Here is a 9,899-nt window from a genome sequence, read left to right on the forward strand (position 1 = left end):
TCCAGCTTCACAGGATTCGCTTCTTCTTCCAGCGTCACAGGAACTTCAGCTTCATCCAGCTTCACAGGATACGCTTCTTCTTCCAGCGTCACAGGAACTTCAGCTACATCCAGCTTCACAGGATACTCAGCTTCATCCAGCTTCACAAGATTCTTTGTTTCCAAGACACACAATATGTCTACTTCATTCATTGAGGAAACAAGTCACACAAGAATCGATTTACACAATCGATTACTAGACACACAACACGAGCTGCAAGGGAAAATCCAACAGCTCATTAAGAATTATGGCAAGGATTCTGCCGACCGACGCCACCGAGACGGCTATTATTCTGGTAAGCTAAATCAGTTAAACGATCTCTGGCGGCAGTTTTGCGACCTAGATGAAGAAGTCCAGCAAGCGGCACTACCCACTGGAAGTGAGTACTCTTCACGACTAGTAGCACTTAAAGAGCTTGTCGAAAAATATCAGAATATCTTTCTGGACAACATGCCGGCTGGAAGCGGGCTTCCGAAGGCCCCCAGACGAACTTCGGCCAACATCAAGCTCACAACAAAAGATCAAGTCAAAGGAGATTCCGCAATTGACACGGTGATCCGACAGTTGTAGAGAAGATGCAACGAATTGGAGTCATCATTAACATTAGCCTCGAACGCCCCAACTGTCACCCCAGCCTTACAAAGGCACCTGGATCTCCATTGGGCGTTACTGAGGCAAGCCCACGACGAATTGGATAGCACACCTGGGGCCGCAGCTCTGGCAGAAGCAGAGCTAGCCCAATTCCACACATTATACGAGGAATACGAAATGAACCTGCTACGAGAAAACGACGCGCCAATGAGCCTAAACTTGGCACTTCCGCCAATTAGCATTCCGGAGTTCAACGGCGAGTATCTAGACTGGTCACGGTTCCATGATCTCTTTGTGGAATTGGTACATAACAAACCATATTCGGCCAGTCAAAAACTACATATTCTTTCGCTTCGTGGTGAAGCGAGGAACGTCTTGAAAGACACAGCCTTCTCACAGGGTGGCTATGACGACACCTGGTTGCGGTGAAGGCCAGGTACCAGAACGGCAAAATACTAGTATTCGCCGCCATAGCAAAAATTATTGACCATACGCCTATAGACGGCTCCTCGCGCCAACTAAGGGCATTACATGACACTATAAAAAACTTAATGAGTACTCTTCAAAACCTCGATATCAGCACAAAATCCTGGAATCCAATCCTGTGTTTTCTTATCAGAAGAAAACTAGACCAGCAGTCTCTAACTGCTCTAGAAAATTCAGCGGATGCACCAACGGAAATTCCAACGTTATGGAGTGTACTGACGTTTATTGAGCGGCGCGCTTGCATGCTGGAGACGATAAGCGCTCAACCTACAGCAACACTCCGCCATCAGTCAGTTCACAACGAAGAAAGCTGTAAGATTTGTCACCTAGGACAACATAATCTTAGAGCATGTAGCCGGATCCAGCAAATGGACCCCAAAGCACGGCGCCAAGCCATTATTCAAGTAGGAGCATGCACAAATTGTTTGTCTACAGCTCATAAGGTTGAAAACTGTGGATCACCGACCTCTTGTCGAGTCTGCCAGCAACGGCATCATTCACTGTTACACCAAGGACCGACTAGCAATCCAGTGGCCGGCGCAGTAACCATTGTAGGCTACGACGACGTAGGAGGATATACTCTGCTCGCGACCGCCAAGGTCTCATTACAAGGGCCAAACGCTCAATTACAAACATGTCGCGCTGTAATAGATGGTGGATCACAGGTGAATCTTATCTCAAGGAGAATGGCAGATCTGACGATATACTTATATTTTCGACATCGCTAGATGAACATATTGACTTAATTGCTGAGATAGTCCAAATCCACAAATGCAATTTTCTAAAACGTCAAGCTTAGTACTTAGGTATTAGACCTAACCCTGAAAAAATTACCATTATACAGATAATCCCTGTTCCGAAAACTACAAAACAAATTCGGTCATTTCCTGAGTTCACCGGGTTTTATAGAAAGTTTATAAGAGATTACAGTAAAGTCGCCCTTTCTCTTACTTTATGCCTCAAGAAAGGCTCAAAAATATTTTTTACCAAAGCGGATTTTTTAGAATGCTTTGAGAACCTTAGGAACTTATATGTTCAAATTTAAGCAAGATCAAAAAAATCATAGAAGAATTCATCTGGCGTATTTCGAACTTAAGGAGGAAATATATTTCCCAAATCTTAAATTAGAAGTCCATAAATATATTAATAACTGCATAGTCTGCAATATGTGCAAATATGATAGCTAAAACTAATGATAACGAAAACTCCAGCAAAAGCCAATGAAATTTTCCATGTTGATATATGGTTCCTCAAAAAAACATTAATGTTTTTAACCTGAAAACACGGTTTTATTCAATTTCTGGCCGACCGAAACTCTATAACAATAACAAGCACTCTTTAAGAACGATTTGCAAATCTAGGCAAGCCAACAAAGATTATTGCCGACAATGAGTTTTGTACGGCATATACTAAGGATTTTCCTAATACTGAAAGCATAGAATTCCACATTACTTCACCAAATACGCGCACAGGAAACTCAAATATCAAACGTTTTCATTTACCTTTAAATGAGCACATCAGGACGTTTAAATTAGATGATAAAACTACGTATATGGACAATAATACCCTTGCTTTTAAGTCTGTTTAAATATATAAAGAGACAAAACACACTTCATTTAACCAGAAACCAAATGACTTACTACACAATCATGTTGATGAATATGTTTGGAAAAGCTTACAAGAAAAAATGAAATACAAAATATATAAAAATATTAATAAATTAAATAGCGAAAGAGTTGACCACACTGAGTTTAAAATTCGTGAGATAGTTAAAAATTTGGCGTTTCAAAACATTGAACATAAGTCAAAGTAGATAATTAAAACAGTAAAAGAAAACAAACTTTATTGATGAAAAGGGCTGTAAAAGAGACAGAACTTTTGTTAAAAGGAAATATAAATATCAAAATGAAATTGAAGATGTTAACTTTGATACTAAAATAACTGGTCGAAATATACAAGCTCGATGAATTAATTTTGGAAAAAGAGATTATGTATGTAAATTGTAAGTTAAGATATTAGTAAACATATACAGAAAACAACAAAGCTATAATTTACCAAAAAAAAATTTTGTAATAAAAGTGCACATAAAGCCTGTTTTTATAGCTTTCCAGGAGTAATGTAAATTTAAAGGGGCGTAGTTTATAGCTCCAATATTTCTCTACCTAGCAAATTTCGGACTTTTTTCCTTTACCTATATTCGTCTCCTATAAGAAAACCGCATGCCTACATTTATGTTCAGTTTTACATTTTACTCTAGTTTAAACTACTTAAGCGTTCGCATCGTCACTACCGATTACGAAAAGTACATAAAATTAAAATATAGCTTAATTAAAAACATAATTAATAAAAGCAATAATAAACTGAAATACATTATAATAATTGTTCTATGTAAATGATCCACAAAAATCCACGTCAATTTACGATTTTTCGGGTAAATTTTTGGAAATTTGGCATTAAAGCTGATTGGAGCTTTTGATAAGCGGCCTCCAACGCCAACTAATAGAACTAAGAAACGAATCTTGTGTTTCGAGTGGAGATACAGATTTGACATTATAAGGTTTAAGGTTCCGATCGGGAAGTATGCGATTAAAAACTCGAGAAATATACGAAAATATCCGCAATATTTTGCTAAAAGAAGAAACTCGGTCAAGCAATATATTAATTAAGGTTTCACTACTGTTCTGGCTAAATTTGCTACTCTTTAAAACCACCATTTTCGAAGTTCAAGTAATTCTTTATCTATCGCTGAGCTGAATAAGGGTTTCGGACATTTCGATTCTTCTTAGGAAGGAAAACTCGGTTCGTGAAACCAAATTGTTTGTGGCAGATCGTTTGCATTGCATCCACGCGAGACAAAGTCAGCAGTGTTGTATGTTTCCAAGTGATTCAATCGGATTTTGTTTGTAACTCGGCTAGGCGATTACCTACAAAGCAATTCAATGTGGAGGAATAATAAAGTTGATTTATAAAGACTGTTGCCCATCCTGGAGCGAATGTATAATCAATATCCATATGATTCATCAGCAAATCAATGAATTTATTGTATTTACGCAGCGTGGAACTTCAGTATTACAAAGTTGCGAAAAATCCGATTCAAGTTTCCTCCAAAGTAGTATGGAAGCGCGGATTCTGGGACAGTTAGCATATTAAAACTAATTTAGAAATCAAAAGAACTCCAATAAAATAAATTTCACAAGTTAATGATTCTCAGATGTGGAACGGTTGAACTGGTAAATTGTCTAAGATTCTCTCCTTTCCACAAATGGGTCGTAAGCATGTCAACTACCTGACCGCAATAAAAGGGACACATGCACAGCCCAGAAGGCGCACGCTCATTGACAAGATCATAGGCCTCACGCCAACGACCTCACGGCTGACTGCTAGCGCTAATACGTTCCCATAATAGGGGTTGAAATCACGACCATTCCATCCTCCGTACCTGTAATTTTAACTCGAAATAAAAAGTCTGAAGTTTATTTTGTAGCATAATAATACATTTATTTTGGTATTGCGAACATTTTTATTATATATAGAAATTAATTTTCTGCTTTGATTCCGGCGATTTGCATATAAGAAGCAGTAGCACGTTTCCGACGTCATTTCTGGATTCCAAAATGTAAAGTGTTCACCATAATTTGTAGTTTTGAGATCATGACCCCCTCTATTCATGAACATAGTTTTTGTGTTTAGAAGGTATTGAAAATGCTGACAAATTATCTGTCCTTTAAATTGTTCAATAAATTGGTCAATTTCCTCATGAAATTTCATTTTGTAAATTTTTTTTCTTGTAGGTCTTCACACATCTAGTCTCAAATTTAAAATGATGTATAAAAATTATATTATTGTTTTGGAGCTAATTTTAAAAAATGTCAAAATAATGTATGCATTGTTTTGAGCACAAACCCCTTAAGGTGTGTTTCACAATAGTGAAACCGGTTTCCTTTAAACCTGTTTAATGACGGACAGCCCATTTCCTCAATATTAATGAGCTGACGACTCCCAAAAAACTTCTATAGAAATCGTTTCTTTTCCACACCATTACAAATAATAGGTTTTCCGCTTGTAATTGTCCTTAGATACTTTCGAGTTTGTAAAAAACTGTTTTCTCCATCGTTCCAAAAAATTTTGTGATGTGTAATAAAAAGTGCCTGGAAAATAACATTAGTCATAAAGTTCGTCAGTTATCAGTCCACACTGCCCAACAAGCTTAGCTGTCGCTTGATCGCAATACGATCGGGCTGTGTTTTGGCCATACTCCCTCCCCTTCACATATTCGTGTGCCAATGGATCGTCGCGGGCTGCGCAATACGATCCCCTATTGTCAAGGTTGTCCGTCAAAAGTTATGTCATTGTTCTTGACCTACTCCACTTCTCGCGTCAGCACAACCCCTTAATAAAGCTTTAGCACTTCATGTTTTGATATTCTTTTACATTACAAATTTATTGGGTAATATTTATATCGGCCGTACGCCGTGGATGAGTAAATTAAATTAAATTAATTGACAATTACTTTTGTTAGCGGAGAGAATCGAATTTACCACCTGCGAAGGTGCACACATCAGCAAAATGCTGACTATTCACGACTACAATCGTCGCTCAGAGGGCTCTTGCAATTGTCATACAATTACAAGACTGATACTCGGCGCTGAAAAATTAACATTTAATTATTATATATATAAAATTGTAAAATGTATAAAAAGAGGAATGTATAACTAAATGATTATATATGATTAATTATTATATTTGAATATTATTATACGAATTCTTAAAAGATTAATTCCTGGTCTTAACTAGGAAGGTTTTAACATTGCCCAAAAATAAATTCTTATCTAAACGGGAAAGGACAATGACCGTTGGAATGGTAGAGATAATGATTGCCTTTTCGGTCTTATATAGAACTTATAGGTAGGGTTGCTTTTGATAACAAGTATAGAATTCGTACGTTAAATTGTGGATTATTGTCTATAGTCTTTGCTAAATTTTCTGAAGTGATCATGGTGCACGGATAAATATATATAAGTTAAGTCCTTCCCGAGGGGCCTCGTATGTCCCCGGGAAGGACCGACTTAATACCTAGACATTCCGGTGTACTTGTGCAGTCCCAAGCGTAGCTCGTTCTTCCCAATCGACAGCGTTGGCCTTGTATGTGTTATAGTTCCTCCCAATCAATAGCGTTGGCCTTTTGTATACGTTATAATTATTCTTTATTGAATAAACTTAAGCTGACAAGTCGTGTTGATTCGCCGGTCCAATTGGCTCTGCCCCAGTCTTCTGCGCCGACACCTGCCAGAGCCCAGTGAGTCCGGTCCCGGCGTCGACGTCGGTGTCAGCATCAGCGGCCGGCTGAAGTTTTGCCGACCTTGCAGTTCACCGTGCTCCACTTGCACGGTGAGCGGTCAGCGTTCCCGAGCCAGGCCAGCGGATGTCGTTGTGCTGACTCGGCACGGGGTGCGGGTAGGTCAGCGCCCGGTGGGCGCATGTTGCCGCGCTGAGTCGGCATCGCGGCGGGGGGAAGGGGAAGCCGGCCGGTCAGCCCTCTTCTATTTATTAGGTGGGCTGCCAGCCCTCTGTAGTTAACTCTTCCCCCTCCGAAAATCTGCGTCCCGCAGATCAGCAACTCTTCACGGGGGCCGCACCGGTGGTGTGCGCCTCCAGTTCGACGATGCCTCGATGCGTTGGGATGCCCTTGGTGGAGGTTATTTTTCTCCATACGAAGTATAATAACAAGGCGACAACGAGGATCATCACTGTTTCTGTTAGGATTGAGAATAGAAAATTTTTAGATACTGCCGACAGCTTTCTTAAGTTCTGCAGGCTAAAATCATGAACATATTTTAGCGAGAGCTGGTATCCAGTGGCGGTTACTTTGCTGAGTACGGCCGGAATGGCCATCACATGCGAAGTCGAGTAGCTGCTGTAAGACATATTCCCGATGTGGACGGTCTCGTTGTCGTACTGAATTATAAACGATCCCAGTAGATGGCGTTTCCCTGAGTCCGCTACGACCGTTCCGTTGAAGTTCGTCAGGAACAGAGTGCCGTCGTCAACCAACTCCACTATCTCTTGATCGTTTCTCAGGTGATCGCAGAGAGCGTGTCCTCCTTTTAGAAGCCTGGGGATACAGCTGGCCTCGTCTAGCTTCCTTAAATTTTTTTCCTGGCAAACAGTCGTATTTCCGATGGAGAGGCAGTTTCCCAGTACTGCATAGGTTTCCTGGGGGTCCACCGCCATCCTGCACCACTTGTTTGCCCTCCGTAATCGTGGGATAAAGTAGCATCAGCTTGTACTTGGTGTCCACGACCTTGGGTAACGCCAGCACGTATAAAAGGCAGGTTCCGTTAGTTAGGATCGATGGTTCTGCGAACTCCACCGCTTCCACCACATTTTTATATGGAGGGCTGCGGGTTTCTGCTAGAAGGGTTTCCACCTCTTTTTGGTCCAAGAGATTCGTGTTTACTACGGACGCCATTGCCAGTTGACAGGCTCGTGTGATTTCGTCGACTTGCTTCAGCAGTATCATTGCCTTGTGCATTAAAATTGAGGCCAAATGGACCTCTCCGTCAATGGAGTTCACCCTTGCCATCATATCGTCGAGCTTCTGTAGCGAGTCGTGCGCAGCGTCAAACAGCCTTGTATTAATTTGTATCTGTTGGTTACTGTTTTCGATCACGTTGCTTTGAGACTGGAGGATGGTATTCCAATCTGATGCATCGGGTGACCCGGCAACCCATTTCCATGCCGACCCCAGCCAGTCGAGGCGCGCGGTGTGCCGACGTCATTCTTGTAATGCCACTGGTAGCTTCTTCCAGGTAGTGGCATATCAGCGAAGCGACTCTGGTGTCGGTGACCACTGATGTTTCCTCGGTGGTCTTGTCAATTATATTCTGTATTTCTTTTAGGTCGATTACATGGGCGAGTTTGAACACCCCATTAACGCGCCATACCACACCTTGTTGAAGTGGGACGACCGGCGTATCGTATTTAAAGATGTGAAGAGCAGTCGCGACTTGAATAATCGCCATACTTGGGGGAGAGACGTTACCCAATTTTGTTTTTTAGTATTTAATCTTAACGTAGTATTTTATATTTTTGTTAATTGCTATTACTTAATTAATTATTTTTAGTTTTATGTTTTTTTGTTTTCAATCAAAGTATAGGGTTTTTTTTTGCCTTCTATATATTTCTATTTGGCTGGCGTTTTAAAATTTTACGAATTCTGTTATTTATTCTTGATTATTGTATTTTTTTTATTTTTTTTATATTTGTTCTTATAAAGGGTCTGTGAAACATTTTCAGCGAAGCGGTCTTTAACTTTTTACATGGGATTTATGGAAGACTTTCCATGATTTAGTCTTGACCGTGACCCTACCATCAACTTCCACCTCCTCTGGTTTGAATCGATTTTTATCCTTGCTCTTGATCTGCCTGTTGGAGACATAAACAGTGTCCCCCTGGTTGTATTGTGTCGTCCTATTTCTGTGTTTATTAAGCCTATCGGTTGACATTTTTTGCTTATGTAGGAGTAACCCCCTTATGTCTTCCTGCGTCTGCTCTTTAAAATTGTTGAGTCCGTGATAATTTATCCTGGAAGTTCTATTGAGGAAGATATCGACTGGTTTGCGGTTCGTCACCAAATGGATAGAGTTGTTATATCTGTCCACGGCAATAAAAACCAATTCGATTACCTTCATGTTACGGTTGTCGTTTTTCAGACACCGGTATATCTCGAGAAAGGTTGATTGGGATCTCTCAACCTGGCCGTTTACTTCACTCTTCTGAGAAGGTGTGTGATAAACGGTTATTCCGAGAGATTGTAAATAATTGAGCACTGTGGGGCAGAGTAGACCCTAGACTTTCGTTGTCTGAGACTATCGTTTTCGGTGCTGTGAAATAATGCAGGACTTCGGTCAGCTTCTCGCGGAGATGGACTGCCGACTTTGATTCAATCGGAAAAAGTTTGGCAAAATTTGAAAATTTATCTATACAACTCAGGAATTTGAGACTCTCGATCGTAAAAAGGTCAATGTGCAGGATTTCGCATGGGTAATTAGGGATAGGGGTTAATTGCAGTTCCGGCTTGGCCGGGTGTCTGTCATATTTAAACATTTTACAGGTCCGGCAGGAAGAGACCAACGACCTAATGCGGCTGGCCATTCTGGGGAAATAAAATTTTTCCAAGATCTGTAACTTCATCTCTTTCGGATTTCTGTGGGCTTTAGTATGCTCTGTATTTATTATTCTAATCGTCTCTTCTTCACCCGCTACATCGGTTACCAGTCTTTGCGTAATGCGAAGTTTGTACCCCAGGAGGTTCTCCCGGCAGCGCTCTTTCAGAGATTGTAAGTAGCTCTCAGGAATTTTTATGCCATTGATAATTAATGGTTTCAAGTATTTCATTAAACAGGGTAGCAAGTCTTGTGTGCTATCAATGGGGATCAGGTGACGTACGTATCCTGTATGTGTGGTTTCGCAAGAATATTCTAACCTATCTGGGTCAAAGACAAGTTGGTTCCTAAACACGTTAATAGGGGCTTCCACGTGTGGAATTAAGTCCGATGCGTTATTTTAATCTCCCCTCCAGCGGATTGCACCGGGAAGGGTTTCGTGAAGGGCTTGCATCCCTCGGCTATCTGGGGGCTAATGAAGTTCTTATTTGCGCCAGTGTCTATCAGAAACTGCAGCTTAGCCCCATCTTTCACGCCATACTCTATGTATGGAACGCTAGAGAGGCGTCGGCCATAAAATTACCGCCCCGCTACTACCAGCCTCCGTGTGAGGTTAGT

The sequence above is a fragment of the Drosophila suzukii genome, chromosome 3 (genome assembly GCF_043229965.1).
Source record: "Drosophila suzukii chromosome 3, CBGP_Dsuzu_IsoJpt1.0, whole genome shotgun sequence".
In the NCBI taxonomy this organism is placed as follows: domain Eukaryota; kingdom Metazoa; phylum Arthropoda; class Insecta; order Diptera; family Drosophilidae; genus Drosophila; species Drosophila suzukii.